Consider the following 10,247-nt stretch of genomic DNA (forward strand, 5'->3'; position numbering starts at 1 on the left):
ACCTATTTAAGTCTCATGATATCTCTAAACATCTAAGGAAACCAAGACTCAGAAATCAAACAGCTTGTTCAAGGTTCCATAGATAACTGAGTGGTAGCGCAGAGCCAGGATTTGAATCCATTAGTCTGTTTCCAAAATTAAGAATTTTCTATGATCCTCCCGCCTGCCTCTCATGTTAGAATCTATTATTTAGGATAAAAACCATTATGTGCATTTATAGAGGACCTAACTTTAGGTAAAAGGTAAACCTTATATAACAGAACCTGGAGCAAACTTTCCTTTAGAGCTCTTTTTAATCAGCGGAATAAACAGATTTTTTTTAAAGATTTATTTATTTATTTGAGAGAGCGAGAATGAGAGAGAGAGAGTACATGAGAGGGGGGAGGGTTAGAGGGAGAAGCAGGCTTCCCGCCGAGCAGGGAGCCCGATGTGGGACTCGATCCCGGGACTCCAGGATCATGACCTGAGCCGAAGGCAGTCGCTTAACCAACTGAGCCACCCAGGCGCCCCGGAATAAACAGATTATTTAGAGAAAGTTAATTTTCTGTCACCAACAGATCCTGGTAGAAGAGAAATAATCACTTTTGGGAAAGTTTCTGCTTGAGGTAGGGAATGAACAAATGTCTCCACCATCATTTGGATTCCTGAGCTCACAGCGTGGGCAGTGGAAGAACTGTTACGAGTAGCAAAACACTATTCTTTTTCAAGATGTAGGGAGAGAGGTATTGTCTTCAAAAAGAAAAAAAAAATGTAGTCAGGAACTTAATTGCATTTAAAAATTAGCTACAAGTCACAACTGACAATTTTAATGGATCTGTCTGCTGACATTGAGGTAAAAAAGAAATATATGTAAATAGACCATCTTATACTTTTAAAATTATTTCTGTAGTTTAGGGTTTTTGTAATATGATGGTGTTTGTAAAAAATTTCTGGGCATTTAATAGAACTATGGTTGATGAAACTCACTACAAAATCTTACCACTTACGTTTTATAAATCAATACACTTACCACTTACATTTATAAACCTTTTCATAGTAATCAAACTCTTAAACCAGCTTTTATAGGCTATCACCAAATTAAAGACTGTGAAATGATTTTAATGATGACTTAAGTGGTGGACCCAAGGGACAAGATGGCATTTCCTGGTTATAACAATCTCAACATAAACGTTTGTTTCCAATTCTTGTTTTTTCCAGCCTTGACACAGGCTGTGCTTCATGGACTGTCATCATGAGCCAAGCTCTTCCTTATTCATGGGAATAAATGCAAAGAAGTCTTCCATTTCACATGATAGTAAAATTAAACACCTCTGATCTTTCACGGTGATTGGCAGGTACTTTCCATAGTGTTAATTGAGATTCACCGAATGACTGTCCTCTAAAGAGGACTCTGGTGAAGCAAGAACAACAATCTTTAGAGGGTGGGAAAGATCAGGCTGAGACAACCAGCACCAGTAGTGAGAACACCAGACCAAGAGCTGAACCACCTAGATTCACTCAGTTCTGACATTAGCTGTACAATTCTGGGCAAAGGCTGTCCCTACTTTGACTCTTCTCATTTGTAAATTGAGGAGTGAGATTTGTGACCTCTAAGGACACCTCCTTCTGTGAAGAACTGTTGGCTATAGAAGAAAAAATCACAAAGACAGAAGCTGGACACAAGGGAAGATTAATCAGTGACAATTTGTGACAGGTAAATGGCATCAGCAGGCCCAGGCAGGAGCTCCAGATGAACTGAGGGGGATGGAAACGGCAGAGGGTGCTCAGATAGGCGAGACTAATGATAGGACATTTTTTTGGCTATCCCCTTCTTCTCTCTTCTGCTCTCCAGGATGACATCATTGTTCTGAGAGCTCCCTAGGGCTCGTCTCATGTTCATAGGTATAGATCCCTCTGGGCCCTCCATGCAGCTGTGTTAGTGGCATTTTATAAAGCTATTGCTTACAGAAGAATTTTACTGGAAAGTTGAAATCTTTTTTTGACTCTCAGATCACTAAATATAGCTCAAGCATTGACCTGAGATAACTCATACATCAGTTTTGTTTTCAGGTTTTTGATACCAAAGTTCTGAGAGAAAGGAAGCCATTTGGGGGTTTGTGTGAGAAGAAGATAAATCTAGATTGGGTATATAATCTGTGTAAAGTTGATCACTACCTACCGCATGGTCACCTCTTGATAAAAAGTTTTGGGGCAATGTCTCCCATGATAATCCTCTGATTCTGACAGTATCCCAGCATGACTCCAGTCTGTGGGATCCTTCCTGGCTGTCATAATGACCTTCCAGTCATTTTGTGGAGGTTTTTTATGCTAATAGTGTGGAGAAGAATCATAACAAAGTATAACAGGGAATAGAACAAAGCAACATTATCCAAAAATGGTTTCCTCATCTTCACCACGAAGGTCCTGGCCTGGAAGTTCTCTGAACTTTGGCATTGATTATTTCCCCTATGTTCTATGCCCCGACTCAATCCTCTTTGTATTGTTTTTAACAACAACTATGTAGGACACTGAATGGCCCCAGGTCATACATAAAATTCCCTCTTTTCTACCTTCCACCTTCAAATATCTTGTAATTTTTTGATAAACACAAAAACCTCATGCTTCAACCTTTCATTGTAAGATCCTTAGACACCCCCTTTTCACTTTCTTATTATTCATTAGAGAATGACTATCTTCTAAGTATTCCCACCAGCCAGCCAAAAATACTTTGACAAGCTTTATCTGAGGTTTGTATTATGAAAATTACAGGTATTAGGGGGTTTTAAAAATAAATTTAGAGACAATGCTTTTTCAGACTACACATTCTCCTAATTCCAAAATACCATTATGCAACAAACCTCTCTCCATTAAGAATCGTTTATCTACATGGAAGGATAAGTGGATGTTGAAGGACTTTCCTAAATTTCTTCTGCTTTAATTGATCTCATCGAAGAACCTGTCTTAATGGGGGGAAAATGATTCACAAAGAAGTATCTCTATAGCTAGTTAATCCACATGGTTTGTTTAAGTATTGAATTCCCATTGTGGAGAGATGCTTTGTGGAGTTTTAGTCTGGTGAAATGGAGTGAAGTTGTGGGGAGAACATTAGCCCTAGATGATCAGATATAAATAATAGAGATTCTAACCACACAAACACACACACACACACATTAGCATGGTGTGGTATTAGGTTTGTTCAACAAAATAGGAACCTTTGCTCTGCACCTGCCTCTCAGGGTACTTAATGAATGAATGTGGATTCAGTTAGCAACCTACCACTACCTAGCTATGTGACTTTATTTTGGTCACCTTTTCTCCCTACTTCAGTTTTGTCTATTATTATTTGAGTGTAATTTGCATTGGTTTTTAATGCCCACCTTAGGAGACACCACAATGTACTGGTGGTTGGGCTCCAGATTTCTCACCTTTAGAGCATCTCTATTCTTATCTGCCTCATATGTTAGAATTTTCCATGAGAAAGTATTTGTAGAAAAAGTGTCACCATCTTAATGAATAGTAAAATGTGTGTGATGAGATTATCTCTAAAGGTCCATCTAGAACTCTGGTCACAGTAGTTCTAGAAAGCAGATGTTAGACCAATGCACTGAGGAGTGAAGGAAGAGCAGATAACACCTCAACACTTAATTATTCATTCAACAAATATTTATTGAGCACATAGGCTCATCAAACATTTACTGGACACTTCAAAGAAAGAGAACTGGTTTCCAATCTTGTGCAGTTTTAAGCCTAGTGAAATGATGGTGAATAAGGTGGAAGACATCAGCCCTAGATTCTCAGATATAAAAAAAAAGTCCTATGAAAATTTCATAATTTAAAAGATGAAGAAAACAAGTATTGAAAACTGTTTTCCCATATCTCAGCCCACATTGGCGCAGTAAATTAGGGTTTCTCAACCTCAGTGCTAACATTTTGGACCAGACAATTCTGTGTTGTGGATGATTCCCCCATGCATTAGGATGCTTAGCAGCACCCCTGGGCTCTACTCACTATATGCCAGTAGCATCCTGCCCCTCTCGGTTTTGACAAACCAAAATGTCTTCAAACATTGCCAAACATCCCCTCGGGAGCAAAATTTTCATTAGTGGAGAACAACTGGAGTAAATAATTCTACCCTACCATTCAATTCCTGAGGATAGAGATAATTTCCGGTTCATTTCTATGACTAGCCAAAAGCAAGTAAATACCTAGGAAATGTTAACTGAATTAAATTTGTAAGAGCAACGTGTTGATGAGTCTTTCTATAATCCTTCATTAATCACTTTTATGTAACTATCAAAATACTTGCTCAAGCAGGTAATCAACCAACATTTTCTAAAGTTTCACGTCTTGCCAACAGGGGCTGTGGGTTATCTTTGAATTGTAGCTTCTCTTGTCAAGGCACTTACAGTGCATATAAGGAGGTATTAATTGCATAGGTGGATATATAGTAGCAGAAAAAGGAGTATAAAGAAAGGTCAAATGAAAGACCAGATAATAATTATCACAGGAGTTGGTCTTAAGAATCTTGGGCTGAGACATTTAAGGAACACTTTGAAGGATAAGAGGATTTATAAAACCATGGAGATGGCTGGGAAAGTGTAGAATGAGGGAGAGTCTTAGAAAGGGAGGCATAGAGGGGCGACATAGAGGAATAATAAAGGATAAGAAATCCAGATAGTTCTGTTCTTTCACAGATTGAGGTCTGAAAAGTGCTGCTGGAACTGTAATTTGAACTGAAAAATATATCTGTTGCAAATTTGTATGGAAATGGAATCTTCTTGCTTAATTTTTTGGGGCAGCATAGGAAGTATATAAAGCAGTTTGACAGTGTTTGAAATTCAAACATTGTCATTGAAATGACTTTACTGCTGAATAAGTCTCACACTGTTTTGCCTTGTTTTTGGTTCAGTTCATTAAGAAACATTATCAGTTTGTAGCAACAGCTGTTTTCCAAAGCCACACAAGGTTAAACAATAGCCATCCTGAGCAGTTCTTCTCATTCAGAAAAATTTCAATCTCTGCCGTGTGTGTGAAAAGTCATAAAAAAATTTAACAGTGCTAAGTTATTGACTTTCTGTGTGGTTGGGCAATTCGGGATATTCAACTTCTATTTCTGAACAAAAATTCTCAGAATTGCCATGGGTAAGTCTATAAGAGTACCCGAAGTTCACTGTTGATGCCATTGTGTTTATAACACATGATCAGTTCAAATATTGTCTTCAAAGTACCTGCAGATCAGTAGTCCAATGAATAATAGGTTTTAACAGTCCAGTTTCACAAGTTTTGTACAAGCTTTGGTTCTGCTCCATACATATTTTCACCACCATCAGCTGTCACACATCTTGGCAGATTTCCACTTCAGATTGTACAGAATTAGTTTTTTGTTTTGTTTTGCTTTTTAACTTTGAAAATGTTTTCACCTGTAGCTAATTCTTTGGTCATGTCAGACTCTGCACTGACTCCTCAAATAAACAACTGAGCAATATTACTAACACTTATGAACTCCTCCAGAGCCAAGGAAACCCACTCAAACTAATTTGTCTTCTTTTTAAATTGGCCATAGATTTTGCTCTCAAAGTCATTTGCCCTCTGTTCAGATTATCCCCTCCCATGTTTTCTTTTCTGTGTGTGTTTTTCCACTTTCTCTAGCATTGAAATTCCACATTAGGAAACACTTTGGTATTGACCATTCTGGGAAATATTTGCTAGTTCCCTGGAGTTTCACTTCAGCATACAATCTAAGCTTTTTTTAAAAAAAAAAAAAGCTTTCTTAAGATACAGTTTTAAATATTTGTTTTTGTTTTGATTTTTTTCTTCTGGGGCTTTATCAATACCCATATTCTATTTCCTTTGCTAGTCTTCCATATCTGTCATTGTCTTAAAACCTTATTTCTTGTTCTTATTTTCTGTTTTATTTTTTACTTTTATCTCTTACAATTTTCATTTTCTTTGCTATGCTTTCTTTGTGTTTATTCTTATCTTCCTTCTAATTTACTATTTTCTCTTTTTTTGGGAAACAATGTCAAACTTACAGAAAATTTGAAAGTACAATACAAAGATATTTTGTTTCCTGAACCTTTTGAAATTAAGTTGTAGATGTGATGCCCCATCAACACCAAATACTTATGTGGATTTCCTACCAACAAGGACATTTTCCTGCATAACCACAACACAACTGTCTGATTAAAGATTGACTCTAATATGTTATGACCATCTAATCCTCAGACTTCATTCAAGTTTGATAAATATCCCTAATACTGTCCTTTGTAGCAAAAGGATCTTGTCCAGATTCTTACACTGTATTTAATTGTGACCTTTCTTTAGTTTCCTGCTACCCAGAACCATTTCTGTCTTTCCTTAGCTTTAGGGCCTTCACACTTTTGAAGACTATTAGCTAGTGAATTTGTAGAATGCCCCTCAATTTTGACTTGTTAGTCAAAATTTCCCTGCATGTTTAGAATTAATTTTTGCATCATTGGCAGTAAAAGCACATGATCTAAGTAAGATCTATGTTGAGTTCTTATGCAATCTATTCTGTGGTACCTTATTTAGATTTTCCTATTACTGGTAATGTTAACTTGGCCACTTGATTAAAGTATTATCTGCCAAGTTTCTCCATCATAAAGGCAACCTCTTTCTTAAAGTATTCTGTAAGGAGGTACTTTCAAACTATGTAAATATCCTATTCCTCATCATATTACTACTTAAATCATTTATTTACATTAAGATGGGCTTTGGGGTTTTTTTACTTAATGGCCTATAATCCATTATTACATTCTTTATTTTGATGTTTAAACAATCTCAGATTTGGCAAGTGAGAGTCACTTACTGATGGCTTCTGTGTTCTCTTGACCCGATCCCATCACTCTTTGAGCACTTCTTTATTTTTCATGTACAATACCATGTTCCAGGCTAATCTTGTACTTCCCCTGCCCCAGGCCTGCAGTCATTCATTTTCTCAAAGAACTCTGGTTCATTTTAGTAGAAAATGGTAATTAGAAGCCAAGATTTGGGTGCTGGGCTGCTAACTGATACTTCTCCCAGGCCCTCTCAGTGTAGAGAACTAGGGTACACACACACACACATACTTATTTTTATTTCTCTATCTATATTTTGAAAACTGTTAGGTCATCCCAACATTTCCAATTCCAATCCACCTCCATAGAGTTCATTTCTGTTTTCTCCCTTTTCACCTTTTCATACTGTATCTTTATTCTCTGAGAAAACTGGCCTGAATATATTTATGTGAGCAATGTTTCTGTATATAACCAATCTCCTATTCCTTCTGCCACTTCGTAGCCACTTCCACTCCCCCAAGTGGATGCCCTCCTCATCTCACTTGAGCTCTGACCTGCCCCCTGGGCTGCTGACCTCCCCAGTAAGACACTCTCCTTACCTGGTAGTGCACCTTCTTCAGGCTAACAACACACACACACACACCTCACACACAGACACACATACTTGGCCTTGTCTAGTAGCTTTGGACTGAATTGTTTGAAGAGAGAGAATTTTTTTTCTTTCTTAATTATTTCAATGATCTCTTGCTTCTCATTTCATGTCCTCCATATGATTTCCAACTATTTAACTTCTGAGATTTTCTATATCTGATATGTGCTGTTCTTTCAAAAATGCAGTAATTTTCTTAATGTCTTGTAGTTCATTTTGGATTCTTAGTTTTTATCTGATTTGTGGGCATATTTTTCTGTATTTTCATAGTCAGAATATTATAAGGTTTATTTTTATATTTTTTCATATAATTTGTGTTTTATGGGGTTAAGTTGTATTCCTTTTTTCCTTTCATGTTTAGATAAGGGGAGTTTTCTTCCGGGCTATTAGAAGGAATTACCTATTGGGTGGGAGGGCTGGAGTAGGGTAGCTTTCATAGCTTCAGAACTCAGTGACTCCTTTCTCTGTTACTGCCATGAAAAGCTTACTATATGGCCTCTCTGTGTAGCCTAGTTGGATTCAGTAATATTGGATTCAAGGGCTAAGTTTGACTCAGTAACATTTTCCTGCTTCTAGCCCCGTGGACTCCAGTCTCGTTTGCTTCCATGTTGGAATTCTGCTCTATAGACTGTGCTTTGCTGTTACAGAACTTCCTGGGATATGCTTCCTTAGAGCCTTTCTTCTTTTTTATCTTCACTGTCCTGCTCTGTACAACTTGGTTTTTGTTTCCAGTACTTTTCCCTCAAGATGGAGTTTATCCTTGGGGCACCTGGGTGGTGCAGTCAGTTAAGCATCCAACTCTTGGTTTCAGCTTAAGTCATGATCTCAGGGTCGTGAGATTGAGTCCCATGTCAGGCTGAAATTTTCTCTCTCTCCTTCTGCTCCTCCCTTTCTCTCTGTCTTTCTCTCTCTCTCTCCTTCTCTCTCTCTCTCAAATAATTAAATAAATCTTTAAAAAAAGATGAAATTCATCCTTTTGGAAATGGATGCTTGATAGTTATTTCTGAGATTTTCAAGGTCCCAGATGTCCTTAGCATTTTTTGAACCATATGACCTTTTTTTTTTTTTTTGGTCTTACCAAAAGTCTGACCTTGTGAGAGTCTTTCCCTGTTGGTATTTCTCAGAACGATCCATATTGGTTTCTCATCAGGATGGTATGTTCTCTTCTTGTGGATAGAATTTGGTAATTTTTTAGTTTTGATAGCTTTTAAGATACAGTGGTGGATTTCCACCACACAGTATTTATTTCATGCAGGTCCTGCTGCTATTGATGGTTTGGTCACAAATGACTTTTAGGGAGATCTTGTTGAAGATGTTTTCCTTTTACCCTCCCTGTATTAGTGGATGTGTTTCCTTTTCAGGAAGTGTTGGTGAAATTGAAAACCACATGATTCAGTGCCAACCCACTACCGGTGTCCTGGTTTTTGAATGAACTTAATTCTTCCTCTGGCCAGTTATTTGCAATAGAATAAAACAGCAGGGCCAGGAATTCTCTCAATTCCCTCAGGTTTGGAATGAAGCCCCACAGTGAAACATGGTTTGTGTTTTTAAGGGGTTAAGCCCTGTTCTTCACTTGGCTGAGAAAGAGTAGCACCTGCAGAGTTCCTCCTGCACCAGGGAGTCTCTCCTAGTCTGTCACGTGGTAGCAGAGCTGGGTGTTGAAAGCTTCTTTTGTTTCTTTCCTCGTTGGTCCTTACTTCCTTCACCTCTTTGTGGTTTTAAGAGGGATTCTTTTTATTTATTTATTTATTTATTTATTTATTTATTTATTATTTATTTAACAGAGAGAGAGAGAGAGCACAAGTAGGAAGAGCGGCAGACAGAGGGAGAGGGAGAAGCAGGCTCTCCGCTGAGCAGGGAGCCCGATGCGGGGCTCGATCCCAGGACCCTGGGACCATGACCTGAGCCCGAGGCAGTCGCTTAACTGACTGAGCCACCCAGGCGCCCCTTAAGAGGGATTCAATGACGTTCCAGCTGCCGCTTCCTCATCTCCAAACAAAAGGTCATTGATTCCGCCCCCTTTCATGTCCCCTCCTATTTTAGAGGCAACCAGGTCAGCCACTTCCACTGGAGCTCCGCAGTGAGCATGCTCCCTGCACATCCTCCCTTCCCCAGTTCACTCCTCTCGCTCTTGACAGCTTGCTCTTCTTTGAATATATTTGACTTGGGGCATTGGTGTTTCCTAGTTTTGTCTCAGAAAGGATTTTTGTTTTTTCTCCCTTCAATTGTTGCTTTAGACTGATGGCTAAAAAAGTGAACAGAGATGTCTTTACTTCACTACTTACAAGTTTTCAGCTGTTGTTTATGTGTTTATGCACAGAAGTATTGAGGCTTTTTACCTAAAACCAACCAATCTTTTCATTTATGATTACTGATTTTAAAATTATTCCTAGAGAGGACTTTGATTATAAGAATATTCATATATATTTCCTTTTCATGTTTTATTTTGTACATTTTAAAAATATTTAATTCCCTAATCCTACTGGAATTTATTGTTACATAAGGTTTAAATTATATGTTTAATTTATGTACTGTTATGAATGGTTGGTCTGTCTTCTCCCTACCATTTGTTTGTATCTGTCTTTTCCTCACTGTTATGTAATGTCCTAAAATGTATTGAATTCTTTTTTTTTAAGGTTTTATTTACTCATCAGAGAGAGAAAGACAGAGAGAGCACAAGCAGGGAGAGAGGCAGAGGGAGAGGGAGAAGCAGACTCCCCGCCCAGCTGGGAGCCTGACATGGGGCTCGATCCCAGGACCCTGGGATCATGACCTGAGCCAAAGGCAGATGCTTAACCATCTGAGCCACCCAGGCACCCCAA

The sequence above is a fragment of the Neomonachus schauinslandi genome, chromosome 1 (assembly GCF_002201575.2).
Source record: "Neomonachus schauinslandi chromosome 1, ASM220157v2, whole genome shotgun sequence".
Lineage (NCBI taxonomy): Eukaryota > Metazoa > Chordata > Mammalia > Carnivora > Phocidae > Neomonachus > Neomonachus schauinslandi.